This window comes from Artibeus jamaicensis, unplaced genomic scaffold (genome assembly GCF_021234435.1).
Source record: "Artibeus jamaicensis isolate MK-2021 breed Jamaican fruit bat unplaced genomic scaffold, CSHL_Jam_final contig_388, whole genome shotgun sequence".
NCBI lineage: Eukaryota > Metazoa > Chordata > Mammalia > Chiroptera > Phyllostomidae > Artibeus > Artibeus jamaicensis.
Window position 1 is genome coordinate 7,055,971 of NW_026521813.1, and position 18,085 is coordinate 7,074,055.

General features: G+C 35.3%; 1 protein-coding gene across 4 annotated transcripts in view; it reads left to right on the forward strand.

Annotated features, from left to right (window-relative positions):
* Positions 1-18,085, forward strand: part of KHDRBS2 (KH RNA binding domain containing, signal transduction associated 2) — a 569,275-nt gene that overhangs the window by 285,742 nt on the left and 265,448 nt on the right. The window lies entirely within an intron of this gene.

Genomic DNA, 18,085 nt, shown 5'->3' on the forward strand with positions numbered 1-18,085 from the left:
GAGTCCTCAAATAACTCTCTTACGCACTCATTGGGAGAGAGAGTGTAGGATGTGCTAATGTCGTCTTACCCTGGAGCAGAATTTCTCAATGTGTTTTTTAATTTTAACCTCATATGATAAAGACTTTTGGCTCAAAATTTTCTCTCAAATGTATATAATTCTTATCAAAACTAAGTTTATGTAGAGGAAAGAAAATTGGTTATTTTCATGGAGCAAGTTTGTTAAAATACTGGAACAGTATATTTGTACTGATTTGGGCATTTTTATGGAAACATACTGCTTCTTGTTGAAATGTTCCACAGTGGACCTTCATTTTTATTTTATAAAATCCATCAGTGTAAGTTGCTCGTGTTTTTATTGATCTGAGGTTCCATGTGTCTATTGCTTCTGAATTATTCCACTTTGACCACAGTTTTGTGGAAAACATTAAGCCACACATAATTGTTATTATTAACAATCAGTTAGTTGAGCATAAAAACTTCACCCCACATGAATGCCATTTCCCTGTGTTGCTTCACAAATATAAGACCGAAGTCTCTCGTACTCTTGTTTATAATTGTCCCCAAAACCAATCAAATGGGATCAATGCTGATGATCTTTCTAATATCCTTTAAACATTACTGTAACATTTTTATACTGATGAACCACAACCAATTTCTAAAAATTCTACTTTTCCTTTGATTTATAGAAAAGGAAGATTAATTTATGACATGAAATTATTAGATGTTTCAGTTAGACTTTTTCTTTTTAGAAAACAATAGCTCATAAAAATCTCAAGTTTTTCCACAAAAAATATTAAAATTAAGTGTTTCTTTTAAAAACATATTTGATGGAAATTTATCTATGATATTTTGGTTCTGAATTTGACTTGGAAATAAAGATCACCTCCAAGAATGCTGTCTAATATTACATGTACAATGTATATATTAACATATTTTTCTGTAAATTAATACTTGTAGCGTGATATAACAATTAGCAGATTAATGAAGTCAGTTCCTATTAATAATATTAGTGTGAAAACACTCATCATTTGCCTAAAGTTTTTATGGGCTGCAATTTTAAAATGTTGATTGAGACTCCTTGTGATTAAAGGGGAAATAAAAAAAATAGTTTTAATGTTCTGGAAATTTAATGCAACAATACAAAGAAATACATTAAATTAGCCTTATAAATGAACTAAAAGCATAAAAGGATGATTCTAAGTTATACATTTTTCTTACTTTGATATAGAATTTAGTTGGTATCTGCTGATTATTCTAGGCTATTGCTAAAGTTTGTAAGTGACATCACCATATATTTTTTTTGGAATTGGGTAGTTCTCTTGTTACTTATCTCATATCAACAGGATACATATCTGAAGAGACCAGGGCAGAGCAACAGGAAGATATCCAGGTTATATAGAGTTAAGGGCCACCTATGGCCAGGGAAGACAACTAGACTGTGAGAAAGAAAATAGTTTCTTTAACTTCAGGTGTTAAAGCAGCCCTCACAGTACATAAGATCAGCTCCAACAAAAAAATACTCTAATAGAGAGTCTAAAGAAGGGGGCCTCCTGAGCCCTGGGGACTGTCACAGGGAGCCATGAAACAATCCAGGTGTCTGAAGAATGCAGAGAAGCCTTTGGCAGCATGGTCAAGAAATTAAGCACTAGTTCTAGGCTCTGCATTTCATAGACCAGTCTTAATCATAACACAGTGTTATCTGAGAAAATGGATCTTTATTTTTTTATTTTTAATTAAATTAGAATCAAGTATTGAGTCAATTGAAAAGGAAAAACATATAGCTAGCTGTAATATAGTAGTACAGAGGCAGAGGACCAAGATGTTTCTGACAATGGCTTCTAAACACATTTAGTATTTTATTATAGAGCTAAATTTTACTTTCTTTATTAGACTTTCTACTAATATAGCTTCCATTGAATGCATATTAGACTTTTGTGGTAAATCTAATATTGCAGTGTTTTTTTATTTACCCCATAATCATCTTCATGTTTTGGCTTACACTTGGCAGAGGCTACTCTTTATTACATTTTATGTTTAATTCTTAGTCCTGTTATATAATTAAGAGTAGTAAAAGTATCAAGAAACTAGACTGCTTAATCTCATGAAACCCTCATTGACTTTCGTATTAGCTTTTCCAATTTCCCTGCAGAAATTGTTTCTATCGATATTTTAATTTCATGTGTGCCGAATGACAGGAAGTAAACGGATTTCAGCAGATGGTTGCCACAAACTACATACTGCATTTCAGAATTGGTCTACAAAACTCTGCAGCTTGGCAGTGTGCAGTGTATCATTTTACTGCCTGTTAATGCCAAAAGAAATCTGGCTTGTATATGTGTTTTTCCATTTAATTTATTCTGACTTTATTAAGAGCTATCAGGCTTGATTTACTTGTGTCTGATATGTCTATAAAATTTAAATTCAAGAACTTTTCACACGTCAATTTTTTCCATTTGCATTAACTGAAATTTCATTACATCTAAGATTAAATATTTAAAGAAACAACGGATAACTTTAAATATTGCTTGAAATATTCGTTTTAATGGGCAGCTCTTAACTGCAGTAGTTGAAAGGATTGGCAAATGTTGTGATAGCTAAGGCTACACACTTTTAACCCAGATATTTTTAACCCAAATCAATATTTCAATTCTTAAAGATCTCATCCAGTTACTTCCTGTGAAGTAGAAAGTGGTGTTATCTGCAAGTGTAAGGGCAGAGATGCTAGGTCAGAAGACTGGAGGTATGTAAAAATCTCTCAAATATTTGTGGACAGTAGGAGAGACAAGGCAAACCCTAAAGCATCTGAAGAACCAGATGCGCCGGAGTGGCGTCAGTTGAGTTATGCAACGCCACTGATGTTGGAGGGCATCTTTCTGCTGCAGAGATTTGGATCGACCCAGAGTTGGGTTTGTGTGAGGTGGGTTTGATGTGGGGACAAGAGGCAAGAAAATGGAAAACATTGTCAAGGACATGGTTTTATTTACAAATATGGGGAAACTCAGTAGACAAGGGAATAAAGACAGAATACTGGAGAGCTGCAATAAAGAGAGAAAATCAGATAGAATAGAGTACTATATTTAAAAAAAGAACAAGTGCTCTAGAAGAACATCTGAGACAGAATAGGAACAAGTTTATAAACAAGCAAGGTACTGCTTAAATGGGATATTTGAAGTAAAACAATACCAGGTAATGCAAAGCGAAGAGTATGGCCATTAGAATGAGGTGTTGAAGTGGAATAGAAGTTGATAGCACTGTGTTGGGAGCTAGGAAAATGGGTGTGATCACCATAGGCTATCTGAAATCTTTTCTATTAATGATTTTTTTAGTGTAAACCAAACCTTAAAGTCACAAATGAATGATGTTACACTGGACAATTTACAGAAAACAGCACAGAAGCAAGTGTGGCCAAGTGGCCTTCTCTATGAGATGGCAAGCATTTTTTAACCCACTAATCAGGAATTTAATTCTTGGAAGCAACACTGATGAAGATGGAGAAAACTTACTCCTCTTTGTGACCTTGACAGAATACAGATTTACAGAAACAGTTTTCACTAACCAGATTGTAGAGAAGGGAAAGCCAGGCTTTAGATAAGAAAATGGTACCACTAGAAGATTGAGAATATTGGGTTTGTTGTTTTGTCTTTTGTTACATTGTGGAATAACACAATGAACCAGTCTGGGTGTGAATGAAGAAGTCAGAGGCTGAATTAGGGACTAGAACCAAAAGCATTTTATGATTGAGATTGGGTGTAAAGGTAGATTGAAAAATAATGATGATGATGAGAAAAGCTAACAACTGTTGAATGCTTGCAATGTGCAAGGTGCTGTTCTAATCGACCTAACTCAGATCTTAAAATGATCAGATGATGGATTATTGTTTTGTTATTTAAAATGTGGTTGAACTGAGGCACAGAGTGTTTTGGATTCTCCAGGCACTCAGCTAATATGTGAAGAAGCCAGGAAGACTGGTGGAGTGTACCTGTTTAAAATCAAGGATACAGGGGTGTGGGGAGAATGGTGAGTTGACCTGGCCCCATGCTTTTGTTCTTTAAATACGAATTTTATTAATTCCCGGTGGACTTTTCTTGGTGCATATGTGTCAAGGGTGGGAAGTGGATTGGTGGAGCTCTGTAGTCTGTCCCCTGAGGCTCTGACAGTGGCCGGAATGGTTACAAGCCTGGGGCAGCAACAGTAGATGTCATTGCTACTGGTAGAAGGTGTCTGAGATGATCAAATAAAAATGCCACAGTTGGGATGTGTGAAATCAGGAGACAGGAGAGACAGGCTGACTTGATTTTAATGTTATCAGTGAATCATACAATGTTTATCCATTTCCACCTCATGATCTCCTCTAAATATATTAGTTGATGCTACACAGTAGAAGTCATTAACATTGATTCATGAGGATCAGAATTGCATAAGACGGTATCTGACCTATGATAATTTGGATTACAATTTTTTGAATTTACTATGGTACAAAAGTGATGCCATTCAGTAGAAACCCTACTTTGAATTTTGAATTTTGACATTTTTTCCAGGCTAATGATATGTGACATAGTCTGTCGTGATGCTGGGCAGCAGCCGTGAGCTGCAGCTGCCAGTCAGCCACGCAGTCAGGAGGGTAAATAATGCTCTACAGTGAAGTCTCTGTGGGAGATGATTTTTCCCACTGTAGCTAGCATACGCATTCTGAGCACATTTAAGGTGGGTGAGGCTGAGCTATGTTTGGTAGGTTAGGTGTATTAAATGTATTTTTTACTTGATTATTTTCAATATAGGGTGGATTTATGAGGATATAACCCCACTGAAAATCAAAGAGCACCTATATACTGGGAAAAATTCATACTGGCATGCTATACTTTGAATATATAATAAGCATATTGAGAGCATGAACTCTAGAGCCAGACTGTGTGCATTCAGATCCTTGCTCCATTGCTACCGGTGATAACTATGGGCAAAATTAACTGTTTTGTGCAGAAATTCAGCATCTGTAAATTGAGGACAGTTATAGTTCTGACCTCATAGTATCATTCTGTGCATTTAGACGGGCGATTGGCACTGGTCACTTAAAAGTACTCAGTAAATACTAGTGATTATTATTTATATCATTGCGTATCTACACATATGTTCAAGCCTACCCATAGCCCAACCCCCCACACACACACACACCTATGGGCTTATTTTTCAGACTAAATAAAAAACATTAAGCTCTGAAGACAATGCCACACTTGGCAGGTGCTTCTGGAAACAGTGATATACCACGGAGCGTGGTTCTCAGTGTTATGCCTGGTGGTGCCCTGGGACGCCCATGGAGCCTCCCTCTGCCAGGATATTTTTCTGTTACTGCTTGACAGACCTTGATTTTGTGGCAACTTTGTCCTGATGTCTCGTTTAGTCACTGTGGTGTTTGCATCACCATCTGTCTCCTTTCCCAGCCGCATTTATGTTTTGTCAGTCTAGAAACTTGTCGAAGGCCTTCTTTAAATTACTTGCTCGCGGTTTTCTTTCCTCTCTGCTATCAGCAAAGTTAACCTTGCTTGGGGTTTTATTTGCTGGTGGCCCCGGACCTTCCCTTCGCTCTTTCTGAGTCAGCCTCTAAATTCATTCTGTCTCAAGCTGTACTTGTGTATGCTAAGAAGGCAGAGGGGTCATGGCACTATATTCTCCAACAGTACCAGCAGATTCTTTTGATTTCTGGAGCATGGGGGGGGGGTCATATGCCTTCTGTTTTCCTATAGAGGAATGAATTTTGTGAACAAGAGCTTCATTATTCACAGTTTTATGGATGAGAACACTTCTAACCATTCTAGTATTCTGCTTTTTGGTTGGTGGTTGAAGGGCATCAATGTCATCAGATACACAAACAGCTATCTATCAAGATGCTGGCAATGTTAAGTAATTTTGCACCTCTGCCAAAGCTGAGCTGGCATAATGGGAGTGTTCCCTAAACAATGTTAAGAGTTGTCATGGTGTTTCCAAATGTCAGCATCTGTTTTTAAGTTTAGATGGTCATTCCTGAGTTGACATGCATATTCGTTTGTGTCTGGAGGAGGGATAAGGGCAAGTCCAAAAATTCTTGGCAGTCTAATATTTGTTGTTCTAATTCTTATCAAGGACATATAACAATTTTTAGAACCTACAAAAACTATTTTAAGAGTCATATCAGACTAGTCAGAGTGAGATGTACATTTTGTGAGATGTCACTGATGCCATGATTCTCTCGTCTTTAAAACAGAAGTGACAATAGTTCCCCTGCCTTTCTCTGGGCCGTTGTGAACCTCCACTTATTTAATATATAGGAAATGACTTGGAAAATTTCAGATAAATATAATATTTCATGTTTCATGAAATATATAAGATATTTGGGGAGTTTTTGAAGTTGAATCAGATATGAACAGGTTTTCCTTTTAACCTTTGAATAGGTGCCATTATATTCACATGTTTTCCAATATAACAACAAGAAGTATGTGTTTCAGAGTAGATGTGATGACAATATTGTCACAACACAGCTCCCCTGAACTCTGCGAACAGAGAAGTCAGCAGGGTGTGCATGCAAGTGCTGTGAGATGAAATGTGGCAAAATAAATCAGCAGGGAGACTGAACTGTTCGATATGTTTGATCAGGTTAGTGATTTGATGACAGCTGCAGTCTGGGTAACACTTTGGGAACATGTGCAATGCATTGGACATATTAGGCTGCAATGATCATTATATAATCTTCCTAGTTCTATTGCAAGTGTTTGCTAATATCTGGGTAGAAAATCATGCTTGGCTTGGGGATACAGTGTGGAGAGTCAATGAGATGGATGTCAGTCATGAGGTAATGTAAGAGCTTAGAAAAAATGTTTAAATAGTATTTACTAATTTCAAATTTATATTCTGTACATTCAGTGAATAGCCTGAAAAGTCCAAACTGAGAAAATAAGAATATTGTCATTCATGGTAGGATGATAGGAAATAGTTGGGGTGGAAGATCCAGAAATGTTTTGGGTCCTGACATCAAAGCCATTGTTTCTGGTCAAGTCACCCTCATTGTGCTTCGGACGTTTATATCTTTGTTTTGCCTTTTCAATACAGCTTTTAACTGAGAAGCTCTTTTAACCAACCCTTTAAAAATGCTACCTTGAGTCACCACTCAGAAGTGAAAAATGGAACAAAGTACTCAGCATTGCATGCTTCTGATTAGTTTGATGTAAAAATGAGCTGGACGTGTGCCACAGCTTTTTACAGAAAAAGACAAGTGCCATTCAATGTTACTACATGTAGATTCTAATGAACAAAATTAATAAAATAGAAACAAACTCACAGATACAGAGAACAGACTGACAGCTGTCAGAGGGGAAGGAAATTGGGGGCTGGGTAAAAAGGATGATGGGATTAAGCAAAGAGAAAATACTCAGTCACAGAAGGTGGGGGGGTAAAAGAGGGTAAAGGGGGGTAAATGATGATGGAAGGAGACTTGACACAGGGTGGTGAACACACAGTACAATATACAGATGATGTGTTATAGAAATGTATACCTGAAACCTATATAGTTTTATTAACCATTGTCACCCCAATAAATTCAATTAAAAAGTCAATTCACTGAATAAAAAGTGAACTGGAGAATGTTTATGGACTCTTCAGAATTTTGCCTTAGTCACGATGTTCAAATACATCAGTATCACAGACAGAATTACATCAATACTCTCCAATGCAATGTGTTGTGTATGATTATAGAATGCTGATAAACCACTTGGTTTCTGGTCTAAGGAGTGGTCTTCTTTGATTGTACAGATAATGTTTTACTTCACTTTAACGAGCCTATTTAAACTACAAAACCTATAATTATAGAACCTCTCTAATGTGTTTTTTTAGCTTCTGTGGCAGTACACCAAAAACAAATTCCTGAAGAGAGTAAGGGATTACTTAAGTTGACACTGATATAATAAATTCCTTTTATTCACTTCAGGTTAAATTGTGCATTTTGAACATGGCCGTAAATAGCTCTGTCAAGGTCACTTCATGTGCACTAACCCAAGATCGGTACATCTTATAAAGGTATTCAGTAATTTACACTGTATGCTGATTTTCTCACCCTGCCTTTGAATGTCTTAAAGCACTTTTCTGTCAGAGTAATGCATTTAAAGAAACAGAGTGAGTGCACAATCAAGATACATTAGTATGGCAAGATATTGTACAAATTCCCTATAATCTAGACCATTTTGATAGGAGATTTTCAAGCATTTTCTCAAAAAATGCTTGACATGAAAATAAAGTATAGCAGTAATACTAAACCATTTCTAGTACAATGCTAGTAGAAAAAGAAAGTGTTAGTCTTTACAAACTAAAATGTGCTGTTTGTGTGTCCATTAAAAATGATTAGTAGATTATGAACTATGACTTATCCAGTTCTTCACTCCCAATATTTTTGAGAACCCCTTTAAAGTCACTCTAAAGATCTCTTCTCCGAGGAGAGTCACTCTCTGTTTGCACATGGGGTCATTTGTCCCTGTCACGTCTACCTTCCTAGGGCAGCAAAGACACTCTGTCAGCAGGAATTGTTTTAGTAGGAAAAATCTGCCCCCAGTACAGGCTCATTGATACAGAACAGAGTTCCTGCCTTACTTGTTCTTCCCTATCTTTGAATGATGCTTACTGTCTTACAGTTTAGAGGAAAAAAGAACCATGGAATAGAACAGAAATGGCATGAATTTGCACCCAATCTCTGTGCCACCTCAGGCCTCATGCTTATCTGGAGGAGAAATTCTCAAAGACACGAGCAGCTTCCCTCTGGGCATGCGTGTGCATCTGTGGTAATTGTTACCTCGGTCACCCTAAATTTGTGTCTGGTTACTATTTGGTAATCATGAGAACAGTATTCGTGAGACTTTATCATTACAAACATCACTAGAATTAATTTGAGAACATAGCATATTTAAGCTTATTATATACCCATAAACAAAAACAAAGAACCACCAACCGTACAAATGGTGGTGGAACTCGGATTCCTTCTATTTCTGAAGGGAACATTGACATTTAGTGTCACTTCAAGGAAAACTGTCTTAAAGGAAATATCACTTCACATCCTCAAAGGGTATCTTATCCACATTCTAAGTCTTATAAAGACAAATTGTTTGTTTCCAGGGTGGGCAACAATCAAAACACTAGGGCAGTTTAAATAAATAGAGGTGGGAGAATTTCAGAGAAAATACAAACTTCCTTAATACTCAGTGTTAAGTATATTAACAGAGGATTCAAGATCACATCAGCATCATTGATTGATTGGGGAAGCAGACGGCAGCTCTATCTGTATGAAAAAGTCTAGAATGAAGTGTGTTGGAACATCTGGAATGCTAACTTTTAGTGAGCATTTCAACACTCTACTATCTTCATTCAGGAAATTCATTTCCTAACATCTGTTTCAGAAGGAAGTTGGTGGTATCAGTAGTGATTACTATACAGTCATTTACACCAGAGTAATATATTGAATCCTCAACATCAGCACTTACTGTTAAATAGCAAGCCACTCAATTCTTGGAGCTGTACTGTATCCAAGGGGAAAGAAGACGCAACAAAATAGAATTTTCACACAGAGTCTTTTCCGACAGTGTATCAGCTGTTATACAATAAGCTTGCCAAAGACAACTTTCTCCAAAATCTAAGAATTTTCAGTCACACAGCCACTCAGGTTCCTTTGATTTTGTTATTAGGCATATATATAATATCCATCAATATGCCTTTCAGTACTTCCAGCTACAATAGAATAACACATTTTGGTTTTCAATATTGTGTGGATAAACTTTCTATTAACTCAAGATATAACTTAAAAATTAATCTAGCTACACATAATATTGCCCATTTCTATTTCAAAGTTAAAACATGTGATAAAAGAATAGTAGATAAAACAATGTAGGGTTTTGTGGGGGGTTTTTTTTGCCTTTATACAAATATATTTCAAGCTGAAAATTATTTCCAACTGATAATATAAATATATTGTTGGGTGTATGTGTTAGTTCTTTAAAATTAAGTCTAGATAATTTTATGTAAATACAGAACGATCTATCTTGCCTGTAAACATAAGTCTATAAATAAAATTACTATCAGTGTTTATAAACTACTTGCCATGCATTTTTTAACTTAATCCTTAAATGACACTTTATGGCAAAAACTTATAATCTATTTTACCAAAAAAAAAAGGGTGACGGAACTTAAGAATGATAGAATTTAGTAAACTTGCTCAGAGATACATAGATAGTTGAATATGTCAGCTTTATGCCTCCCATTCTTCAATTACCAGGAATGACATTTTTGAAACTTAAAAAAATGGCCATCAAATGGCAAAAGTATATATACATGTACAAATATATAAACATTTTTACACATATATACACATACATACATTGACTAGGATTTTCTATAGCACTTTGACTAAGAAAGATTTTCTATAGCTAAAAAGGAGAACTCTGTATTTTAAATCATGTCCAATGTAGTTATTATTGGTTGTGAAAATGCAATGACAAATTATACAGATGAAATAATGATTAAGTATTAAAACAAGTTAGATTCAAAGACAATTTAGTTAATTACATATATTATAATCTCTACAAATAGCCTATTTACTTGAATTTTATATAATTTGCATTTCTTACAGCCACTTACCTTCCCACAGTAGTTTCTTCCTAATTATCTTTGCAGAATGAAATATAGCTAAAACGCAAATCTTCATAGGCTTTGGTTCCTTAAATGTTGTTCTTAGGTGAATTATTAGAAAATATATGCTGTCAATGTACTATTCAGATATTCGTGCTATTTTTCTACAGCTATTTATCATAGGCCTCATTTCTCATGGTTTGCCATGCTTATGAAAGGTTTTTTTTGTCTCTAACTGAAATCAGAGTGAACCCATGTAGCTGCCATATGTCAGGTGTTTAAGTTTTTGAGAGCTTCAATGAAGTAGGCATTTTATACTGTGACTTCATATAGTCATGTATACAAACATGAAATAAAAGTTTCATAATATATGTCTGTGCTATTGTTTGTGCTATCCACTGAAAATTCATATTTCCCCTTTCATTATTTAGTTAAATTGTTATCAAGATCCACTAGATGGAATTTTTGATGCACTATTCAGATATGACACATAATGTTCAAGACCACAGTTTTAAATTCTCTGTTAGGGACTCAGCTAAAAAGCCAGCGGCCACATTTTCCCTTAGCCCTCCTGTTCATGCGTTGCTTCCCATCACTGACACAGTCATTTGTTCATCAATAGTACCTCTACCTCATACTATAGAACTAAACTGAAAAATATTTAGTGATCTTTATACTTTTGTTGGGACTGTCCAGGAACTGAATTTTTTCAAGGGTCAGTATCTGTGTCTTGGAATAAAGTGAGGAAATGGGCAGTGTTGTTACTGTGGAATTGGATCACGTATACAGTCATTTTAAAATTATTATTTCCATGTTGTTATACTCTGTGGAAATGTCATTTACCAATCCATATCCACTAACAGGTGGGTTCCTTTCTCAATTTTGCAAGTGGCTTGTAATAGTGATAGGAAATGGGTAATTGTCAACTAACATCAACAGATAAGTTGTGAGAAACAAGAGTGACATATTTTAGCCAGAAGATTTAGACATATTTCCCTTTTTAATACTTGATCCTATTAATTTGTTTTAATAGGTAATTCTGGAGCAGAAATAAAAATACAGATTTTAAAAACTAAGTACCTCTATTGGATTCTTATCCACTTGCCTACACCAAGTCCATTCACCTCTCTTTTTTCTCTTTTAATGCCAGGAAGGCTGACCCCTGAATCTTGTGCCTTCCTTAACTTCTAGTCCTCTGGCTTAGGAGGGGTGCTTGATCTGGGCAATAAGAGGCAATAGCAGCAATGCATGAGGTGGGAAGACACAGTGAGAGGTCTAGATACTTCACCAGTGTGTCCTCCTGCTTTGGAGTGCTGTGCCTAGTACTAGCTACACCTCCTAGGACCAAACATCCACTGGGAAGTCCCTTTGCCATGGTTCCATCACTTCTGTCTCTATTTCCTCCACTTGTCCATTCATTACCAGTGATGGTCATATGTCTTCATGTTTCTAGATTCAGGCTAGCTCATCTTCTCCAGCCCACACACCTCCAAATAGTCCTTTCATTAAATCTGTTCATATGAACCATCCAGGTGTAGTTTTTATTCTTGCTAGGATTTGACTACTAGTGTTTTTTTCCTTAACTCTACAAACGTAGGTTCAAAGCATTTTTAGGATAGGCTTGACTTCAGTATACCTTCTGCGCTATTAGAAAGTGACTAATAAAGAACCTGTCTGATACACAACCCCAGTGTCAAGTCCAGTGGCAGTATGGGTGATCTGAGGCTTTAACTCATTTTGCTTTTAACTGACTTTGAATTTCTTTTTGTCTTTACCATTATATTTTAAAAAGTTAAAAGGAGAGAGAAATGAGGTAATTCTTAAAATGTGGAATTGGTGCATTTTTATATGTGGTATTTTTCCATTATGGTATTGCTGAAGGAATCTAACCTATGTGATTAATCTAGTAGACATCAATGTGGACCTAAGTTATAGGAAGTACAGAAGTGACTCATAAACATGTTTATAACATTTAGTTGTTTTAAATATGGTGGAGTTTATTGATTCTGTGAATTCTAAGTAGGTTTCTGAATCACAAATGGTGTCTATGGGTCGCAACTGGGTTTATTTTTTAGTCTCTGTAAAAGGATTAGCCTGCATCTCTGTGTCTTCTTCTCTTCCTCTTCCTCCCTTCTCTCTCTCTCATTTGTGTACATTTGTACTTAAGCACGCACACAGACAGGTAAACTATTAATGTGATTTATAATTGCAGATTTACTGGTTCTTTATTGGCCTGGACTGTGGCCTTGTGTTTACAAATTTAGTGCTTTTTCTCAGTGAAAAGTCATTTTTTTGTATAAATTAGCTGCTTACTATTAATAGATTCCAACTATTGATGTAACTATTCTAGAAATTCTATCATATTTGTGTGTGTATTTTGCTTGATAGTATTTATTATTTTTATGTGCACTGAACACATATATATTTATTTTGCAAGATGTTATTTGGCTTAATTTCATATGGAAATAATAGAAAGAAAATTAAAATCAATGAAAGACATTTAAATTAAATTGATGGAAATTAAGCTTCTGGGGAACAGAGGGAAACGCATGGCAAAGAAGATGCTTCTAAGGTAAATAAAATTTTATATGCAAATATTCCTGTGTGCATTGGGGTATTAAATGCAGTCAAAAGTAAATGTGTGGACCAATTGTGTCCACTGTATCTTCATACAAAATATAAATAAAGCATGTAGAAATGGAGAAGCTGGTAGGCAAGGAGAAGTGATAATACATTCTGCCTTCTGGATAAGCTTAACACATTTTTTTAGTATAATAAATATTTGAACATAATTATTTCCTTGTGAAAATATTGTTTATAAAAATTCCAACAAATAATCTTCCAAATAAGACAATCCTGTTTTAGTTTTATGAAATTTATTCATCGTAAAAATATGGTTTTAAAGTACTGAGATATTTAGTGACCTATTTTAATTAATAAAATATTACTATTTTGAAGTAAAGGTTAGCAAGATAAGATTTCTTGTGGACATTTTTATGATCTATATTGTTCTGTATATGTTGTTTGATGTGGGTAATACTTTTATTTTTTGAACATTGATTTATTTATGTACTAATATTAAAAACCTTTCTATTCTCACATTTTAATATTAAACATTTTATCACTCCACTAAACATTCCATTGATATTTTTTTACCTTTGATAACATATGGTTAATATTACTCACATAAAAACTAATAAATTTGAATATATGAATAGATTTTCTTGCCAATAACATGGCTATGATTTATTTAAAATTTAATATCATCAATCTGGCTGGTGTAGCTCAATAGATTGAGTGCGGGCCTGTGAACCAGACAATCGGGGTTCGATTCCCAGTCAGGGCACATGCCTGGGTTGCAGGCCAATTCCCTGCAGGCCAGTTCCGAGCAGGGGACGCACGAAAGGCAGCCATACATTGATGTTTCTCTCCCTCTCTCCTTCCCTTCCCCTCTAAAGATAAATAAATAAAATCTAAAATAAAATAAAATGAAATTTAATATCATCATGAACTGTATCATGTATGATTAAGAACAGAGGTTCAGAAAAAGTACCAAAGGAAAAAAGGGGAAGACTTTCTCATGAGTTGAATGTCAGGAGAGTAAAACATTCTGCTACTATTTTTTCTAAGAAAGTACTAGAATACTTCTTTTTCAAATTTGTATTGTATTTTATTGCGTATGCCATTATTGCTGCCCCCACTTTTTCTCTCTTTACCCACCTCCGTCCCGCCCTCCTCCCCACCCTCGGGCAATCTCTGCATCGTTGTCTGTGTCCATGGCCCACGCATGTATGTTCTTCGGCTAATTAAAATACTTCTGCATTGACAGCAAATCTATAGTTTTCTCCTACATGGTCTTTGACAGCTGTTGTCTTTCTTCCAATAGCTAATGAACCAATATCTACTTTGGTTTCTTCTCAGAGTTTTATAATCATCATTGAGAAGTCCTATCCATCCATTGATTCTTTAAAGAAAGGATATTCTTAGTTTCTAAAATCCAGCTTCAATGATTTGACTTTGGGTGGTAGGCATATTATGTATCATAGAAATATACACTTGAAACCCATTTGACCCTGTTAACCAATGTCACCCCAATAAATGTAATAAAAAAGTAAAAATACAGCTTCATTTAAAGGTGTAAAAGAACAAAATATGATGTGAGGAACATAATTTATAGTAATACCTATTCTCCCCTCCTCTAAGTATCTTAATTTCTAAACTTCAGTGGCATTCATGCATTTTTCCTTCCTTCCTTCCTTCCTTCCTTCCTTCCTTCCTTCCTTCCTTCCTTCCTTCCTTCCTTCCTTCCTTCCTTCCTTCCTTCCTTCCTTCCTTCCTTCCTTTCTTCATACAAAAAGTATTTAAGATTCTGCTGTGTGCCAAGCACTGGTGATGGGAAATATTAGTGTGGAAAATTTGCAAAGATCCCAAAGCTTATGGAGCTTCTATTTGAACAATTGCAGGGGTCGGGCAGGACAGATATCAGAAATAAAAACACTGTAGTGGCCGTAAACATATTAAGCTGCCCCCGTCAGTGTTTCTTTTCCACTTCCATTATCAGTCTATTAGTCTGAGCATTTATGCTTTTACAATTGAATTATTGCAATGCCTTCCTGCCTGTGTTCTCCGTGCCACGATGCAGAACACTGACAGATTAACCTTCTCAGAGCAACAGTTTCACAATGAAACGTACTTACTTAAAATATCCTCAATAAAGAAAGTCAAACTCTTAAAAATAAAATACTTCACAATCCGTTGCAGGTCTGTGCTCTCTGATACAGCTCTGCTCAAGCTGAAGGGGTAATAATTATTATCCCACAGTAAACTTTTCTCTTCCTCACCTCCAGAGCATATCCTGTTTCTTTTAACCAGAAACCTTTTTTTAACTCTATATTTTTTCTAAATCTTCCTAAAAATATTATTTATTTTTACCAGTTTCACAGCAAAATGGAGAGGAAGGTACAGAGATGCCCCGCACCTTCCCTGCCCCACCCAGGCACAGCCTCCCCGCTATTGACATCACTCCCAGAAACCACCTCTACCATCTCACTTATGCGCATACGCAAATTGAAAAATTGGAGGGAATAAAAACAGAAAACAAGAGAATGAAATATTCAGGTGCCAAAATTTAAAAGGAAATTTATTGCTACCCAGGAGTGGACCTATGTAGCTTATGGGTATAAAGCTGTTCCTATATAAACCATAAATGCTGGAGTTTAATTCTGTGAGGAGGTCAGAATAAATACAATAGTGCTTATATAGAAAAGGCAATGAGCCCGAGCTTCATTTATAAATATAGTTACAGGAAAAAAAAAAGACCCACTGGCAAACTGTAGCCTGTTGGCCCATGGCTATGAACACAGAATCAAATGAGTTACCAAAAAACCCTGTGATTTCTAGCCTTATAATGCAAATAGGTGGGTGATCTTAATTTTTGTCCTATACATAAAAAGCTGAAATTACTAAAGAAGAAATTAATAAAAAGCACTTACTAAGTTAAGGGAACATCATATCTACCAGACTGCAAAATAACTCAATAATAAAATATTCCAAAAAGAATTCAATAATAAAATATTCCATTGACATCATGTAGCATTCCAAAGTAATAACAACTAAAGAACTATTTACACTAGAAGAACATAAATGATCATTTAAAATAAGAATTTTAAAGTGATCAGATAAATAAAAGAAATCTCATTCACTGGCCGAAAGAAAGGCATATTAAAAAAGAATGATTTTTAAGAGATCCGAATATAAATTTTAAACAATAAAATGAATTTAGATTTTACAAAACCTTCAATGGGATGAATACACAGGTACACTAAATACGACTGGGGAGAATGTTAATGTATGTAAAGATGGGTCTGAGGTGATTACACAGAATGCAGAATCATGAGATGAAGAGAAAATCCTGGCAAAAGGGAGGAAAAGTTTCTACACATGTCTGTTTGGAGTTCAAAGAGAGAGTTAAGAAAATGGGATGGGGGAACTGTTTGAAAACATATTGTCTAATAATTTTTTAAAATTGTAAACACAGTTAAGACTGAAAAATACAATTATATATCCTGGAAATTATAAGTGAGACATATGTTTGTGATATTATAGAATATCAAATAAAAATGGAAAAAATAAAGTTTTTAGGGAAATAGATATACAAAGAAATAAAAATTAGACTGACAAACTTATCATCGGCAAAGCTATATATACAACATAAAGCAATAATATTTTGAAAGCACTGACATAAAACAATAATTATCAATGTTAAGTTCAACTCCAGGCTAAATTGACATTTAAGAATTAGAGAAAAGCCCTGGCTGGTGTAGCTCAGTGGATTGAGCACAGGCCTGCAAACCAGACGATTGCAGTTTGATTCCCAGTCAGGGCACATGCCTGGATTGCAGGCCAGTTCCCAGCAGGGGGCCTACGAGAAGCAACCATACACTGATATTTCTCTCCCTCTCTCCTTCCCTTCCTCTCTAAAGATAAATAAATAAAATCTTAAAAAAAAAAAAGAATTAGAGAAAAAATGGTATTTTCCAGACCTATAAAAAAGCAAGAGTTTTCCAGCTCCTTATTGAAAGAACTACAAAAGTTGTACTTCAGCCCAAAGCCAAATTAACATTAAAAAATAATATAATGCAAGACACGAGTGCAAAGTTGAGAAAGTGTGATGGACAATATAAATAATTATTGACTTGAAAAATTAATAATGATAATATAAGGGGATGCTTAACATAGACAAAAATATAGGATAATTCAAAAATAAAAGATAGAAATTGAGTGGTGATTCAGGGTAAAGTACAAGTGTATTTAGGAAGGAGGACTGTGGAGGAGAATCTGTGTGGGAGGCTAAAGATATTAATGACTGTTATGCTTTGTTGAGAATTTTTGAAGTGAATTTGCATGTTTAAAGTATATAATAGAATATATATTTTCCAAATTAGTATGGAGGAAGGGAAAGAAAATATGATTAATCTTTTAGAAGGCAAGGTGGGGGAGTAATGAATAAAAAGAAAGATTTATGTACATATTTTAATTATATGTGACAGTATAGGTAGATCTTCAATAACGTTGACTGAAAGCGAAAATTGCTGAAACCTTAGCAGATACACTAAGGTTGCTTGTTTGAGTGTACGGAGGACCTGTGCTGATGATTTATGTTGTCAGAGGGCTGGGGAGGGGAGACTGGATGAAAGAAGGTGAAGAGGTTAGCCAAAGAACATATATGCAGACCCACAGACAACAGTGTGGTGATGGTCAGAGGGAAGGGGAGGGAAAGGATGGGGAGAGGTCAGCAAAGGCGGGGCACCTGCGATAGTGTAAACAATAAAAATAAAGAAAAAAGATTAAAATGTTTTAACTATGAATTGGAAGGAGGCACACCCAAGAGAAGGAAGATGTAAAATGGAATTGGAAAACTGGAAACTACCTTTACATTATATTTAGAGTTA